General features: G+C 40.3%; 1 protein-coding gene and 1 long non-coding RNA gene across 2 annotated transcripts in view; one reads left to right on the plus strand and one right to left on the minus strand.

The window, feature by feature from the left end:
• Positions 1 to 5113, plus strand: part of LOC109972012 (opioid-binding protein/cell adhesion molecule-like) — a 641198-nt gene that overhangs the window by 255216 nt on the left and 380869 nt on the right. The gene's annotated exons all lie outside the window — the stretch shown is intronic.
• The window catches only part of LOC109972015 (uncharacterized), a 9806-nt gene continuing 6981 nt past the window's right edge, over positions 2289 to 5113 (minus strand). Inside the window, exons 2-3 of the long non-coding RNA XR_002276629.1 lie at positions 2803 to 2987; positions 2289 to 2670 (exon numbers count right to left, since the gene is read on the minus strand). This is a non-coding gene — a long non-coding RNA (uncharacterized LOC109972015). The remainder of the gene's footprint in view (positions 2671 to 2802; positions 2988 to 5113) is intronic.

Raw genomic sequence — 5113 nt, forward strand, 5'->3', positions numbered from 1 at the left:
AAATATATAAAAAGAAATGTTAAGATGTACATATATAATATACATTTTCACAAAACCATTTTATCTATCCCTGCACTGAAAATAATAATAGGCCTGTGTTTAGTTTGAGTGACAACTTGTTGATGTGAGGAAAGTTATGCAATAGATCCATACCTCCAGTGGACAAAACAATAGTAACAATTTCTAGTACATGGTATTTACTGTGCATACTATCCACATTAAATAGAATGTGTGACACTGTACTATATATTAAAAGCCAATGTAAATAAATGAATGAATGAATGTCTTAAGCTATGAATACAAAGCTGTCAGGTCTGTAGCAATTTGAAAACAAACTGGAAGCCAGTGAGGACAGGCCAGAGCTAGGCTATATGGTCTAATTTACTTATACTTATGATGAAATGAGCTTATACATTCGGACTTAACAGTCGTGGTAAGTTCTGTGTCGTAGAATGGGGTGTGATCGCAAACTCTTCTGCAGATCTGCAATCTGACTGCTCATGAGAACTGCATGTAACAGCACAGTGTAAGCTTGATACATGCATTCAGTAGGGAACATGCACTAGCTATTCCACTTCTACTGTTTATTCAGTATACATACAAGACATGTAATAATTTCACTTTAGGTCTCTGGGTGTTTACTGGCCCTTAGTAAACATATTGCCAATAATTTTTCCAACAATCCCTTAGAGGTAAACAGCTCCAATGACAGGGTGGCAATCCAAACGATCTCAAATATATCCAATAGGCTTCACAGGTTTGACAGGAATGATGGCTAGCTGTAGTCTGGAGGTCTGTATATAACTGCACTTGCTGGGACTTCAACCTTCAAAGCTATGAACTCAAGGTCAGTTACATTATAGATGTACAGTTTTTCATACATTTGAATGTGGTTTCTGACATAGGCAGCAACAGCACACCACTTCTATTGGCCATTTGTGAATAAGACAATCTTCAAGGACATTCATGCTTCTCTTCAGATGTTTTCTAAACTTCATACTTTTTAAATATTTAGCTTTATTTTGAAAATCTTGCCCCATTGAAATGAATAGGAAAATTCTACTTCAGCATACTTTCAGCTATTTCAGGTATCAAAATATTCAGCTCTTCAAAGACATTCATGCTTCTATTAGAATTTCTTTAAACTTCATACTTTTGAAATATTTAGCTTTATTTTGAAAGTTTTGCCCCATTCAAATGAATGGGGAAATTCTATTTCATTATATTTTCAGGGGTATTTTAGGTATCAAAATATTCAGCTCCTCAAGGACATTCATGCTTTCAGAATTTCTTTAAACTTCATACTTTTGAAATATTTAGCTTTATTTTGAAAGTTTTGCCCCATTCAAATGAATGGAAATATTCTACTTCAGCATACTTTCAGGTATTTGAGGTATCAAAATGTTTAGCTCTTCAACGACATTCCTACTTGTATTTATTGCATCTCATCCTTCAGATTATTCAACAAAGAACTTCAGCCATTTCTTCTCAACTATTTTAACAAAGAAATTCAGCAATTTCTACTCATCCTTCAGTTGTTTCAGCAATTGATTTAAGGCATTTTCAGGGCAATCCTTCAGCATCACAGCATCCACACGCATTTGACAGGAAATGCATTTCTCTAGTTTAAACTGAGATTAAAGAACAGTTGTGCAGCCACAAATTCCACAAGACAGCCACAGACAAAATGCACAAACATGTTTTCACTTTCAATTTTCTACTTTTTTATTTTCATATTTGATTTTGATCAAACCTAGTTTTCCGTGGTATATGACAAGGTTTTGTGCCATTTCATTTGGGTTTCCTTAGACTACTGAAAGCCTGCTCCATTTCAGAATACTGTTAAATCAGAAGAGACCTTTTTTTAATAAATTATTACAGAGCTGCCATGTAGGTAAAAAAAAAAAAAGGTTAGCCGCTGCTTTTAGACTCTCATAATGTCTGTAATAACATTTGTGATTCTCATTATCCAGATATCTTGGAGGCTGTGACTTGCTTTTTACTGTCACAGTATTCGAAAATACCAAAAGGTAATGGATATATTAATTATTCAAGTGATAACTTTCTCAGTAAATGTCAAGTCAAAGAGAAGTTAAACTTTTCACAAAATGTTTCATTGACATTGAAAAATATATTGAAAATAATTTGGATTATAATATTCAAAGGGATTTTATGATTTAATGAAGATATAAGATTTTGCCAATTGGAAAGAAGAACGAGCAGACTGCTGCCACTTGTTGTTGGTTAATCTACCAACAGGCATTTTCAGTGGAAGCTATAGGGTGAAGTAGCAAACACACAACACTGATGTCGCCTTGAGATGTTTAAAAAGAAAAATCAGATTCACATGTAGGAAAACAGATGTCCAATAGGTATTCATATCCACATCTCTGTAACATCCCAGACCAGACCAGACTGGCTTTGACTCTTCAAGATGAAATAAGACACACATTCCCTTCAAACCACACATAAATATTAAATCCATGAACAAAGACAAAGCAGTACTTGTGCACAGCGCTCCAAAGTGCAGAAAGCTCCTGGGGATCCCTTACCTTTTCAGTGTTGGTCTTTCCTTAAACCTTTGGTTTGAAGGCCACCGTGGGCTCCCTGGTGCACGCTGAATAAAGGAAGATCACTCACTCTGTCATCTAGATTCACCTTGCAAGACACCTGCAGGAAGACAGGAGAATTAACCGACTGTGGGTGTGCTGCTGTGTTTGTGTTTTTCCTACACAAGCCAAAGATAAAAATCTAGTCAGCTCCTACATTTAGCTACTATTTGAGGAAAGCTAAATTTTATACCTTCTTGAGACAGCAAGCCCTTTTGCCAGATGCTTGCAAATCAGATAGGTTGCATCCCCATACTTTGTGTCTCTCCTGTTGGTCCCATCATTTATCTTCAAGTTGCTTATATGCAGTGGCTAAAGGGCAGTAGCCCAGGTGTTTTTTCCCCAAGCATCATCCTCCAGCTCTTTGGAAAAAGGAGACTAAGGAAACAGAGAAATTTCAAATTAAAAGACCTTCGGCTGCTGTTGCTGTGACTTTCATTGTTCATTAACCTTGACCAAGAGCCAGAGCTGGCCACCTCCAGCACATAAGGGTATCCGCTGAATGTCGGGCTAAGAGGGGATTTACACGTGCACACAGGGTCACACAGAGGCTCAGTCTGATAATATACAACACATGCATGTGTTATTATTTACCACACCTTTTATGTACAGTTGTGTTATGGTGGTTGCCTTTTCTAGTATTTATTATATTTGTTTTCATTTCTTGCAAATTCTTTCTGCAGTGGCATTAAAGTGAGGTTGGGTACTGGCTTCAAAGTGCCCACAGGTCAGAGTGTGAGTGTCTGCCTGTGTTAGTGTTGTGATAGACTGGCAACCTGCCAGACAGGTATCGCTGCCTTCTGTGCACTTCATGCTAGGATGGGTTCCAGTCCCTGATGCCCATGAGAGGGAATGAAGGCAGTTTAAAGACAGCAAATGGATGTTTTTACCTCCGCCAAGGCAGAGGTAATGTTTTTACTGCAGTCTCCCACCATGAGGAACACCAGCTATTTGGCTTTTGTTAAATCTCACCAAAAACAAATAATTAAAACATATTTGTATGAAATAAATATTTTACCTGTGCTTTTTTGAATATGGTATTTAGCTCCACTCCTCGTACAGATATACAGTAGCTTGATAGATGTACTGTTACTATTGTACATTCTTAAAAAGGCCTCCCCTCCATTTTCCCAGTGTTTATTCAGAATCAGAATCAGAATCAGCTTTATTGACCAGGTGTGTCAGACACATGAGGAATTTGACTCTGGTACATCGGCTCTCAATGTGTATGTACATTTCAACAAGCAAAGGAATGTGGACTAGAAAAAGAGATTTAAAAAAAAAAGCGTAAAGTACTTATAAATAGAGACCTGTACACATATATATATATATACGGCGCAGGAAGTACATCCTCTGCTGTGCCTTCTTGATGATGATCCTGATGTTTGGACGTCCATTTCAGGTCTGGAAAGATAGTGGAGCCCAGGAACTTGTAGGACTCTATTGCTGATAGTGTTTCCAAGTATGGTAAGGTGGGGGGCTCTTCCTGAATTCCACTGTCATCTCCACTGTTTTGAGCATGTTCAGCTCCAGGTTGTTGCGGCTGCACCACAAGACCAGCTGTTCAATCTCCCATCTGTAGGCTGACTCGTTGCCGTCTCAGATGAGACCAATGACCGTTGTATCATCAGCAAACTTTAGGAACTTCACAGAGGGGTCCTTCCAGATGTAGTCGTTGGTGTTTAGTGAAAACAGCAGAGGGGAGAACACACATCCCTGGGGAGCACCTGTGCTTATTGTGTGGGTGCTGGATGTGGTTTTCCCCAGCCTCACCTTTTGCTTCCTGTCAGACAGCTAGTAATCCACTGACAGGTGGGGGCAGGCACAGTGAGCTGGGTCAGTTTGGAGTGGAGGATGTCTGGGATGATGGTGTTGAATGCTGAGCTGAAGTTCACAAAGAGGGCCCATGCATAGCTCCCTGGGGAATCGAGGTGTTGCAGGATGTAATGCAGTGCCATGTTCACTGCATTGTTCACTGAACTATTTGCCTGGTAGGCGAACTGCAGGGGGTCCAGCAGTGGGTCTATGGTGTCCTTCAGGTGGGCCAACACCAGTCTTTCAAAAGACTTCATAACTACAGATGCCAGGTCAACAGATCTGTAGTCATTCAGCCCACTGATGGAGGTTTTCTTGGGGACTGGGATGATGGTGGAGCATTTGAAGCAGGAGGGGTCTTCAAGGGTACACTTTGATCTTCAACAGCTCCAGTGACCTGTTGAAGATCGAAGTGAGGATGGGGGCCAGCTGATCAGCACACACTATCAGGCAGGAGGGGGTCACTCCAACTGGGCCTGGCGCCTTTGTGATCCTTTGTTTTTTAAAGAGGCCACGCACATCCTTTTGACAGATCATTAGAGGTGGGGGGCTGGAGAAAAGGGTGGTGATTGTCAGGGGAGCAGCTAGTGCAAAAAAATAGCAGAGGGGAGAGCACACATCCCTGGGGGCTACCTGTGCTGATTTTCCGGGTGCTGGATGTGGTTTGCCCCAGCATCACACGCTGCTTC

This window comes from Monopterus albus, unplaced genomic scaffold, assembly GCF_001952655.1.
Source record: "Monopterus albus unplaced genomic scaffold, M_albus_1.0 scaffold243.1, whole genome shotgun sequence".
Taxonomy (NCBI): Eukaryota; Metazoa; Chordata; class Actinopteri; order Synbranchiformes; family Synbranchidae; genus Monopterus; species Monopterus albus.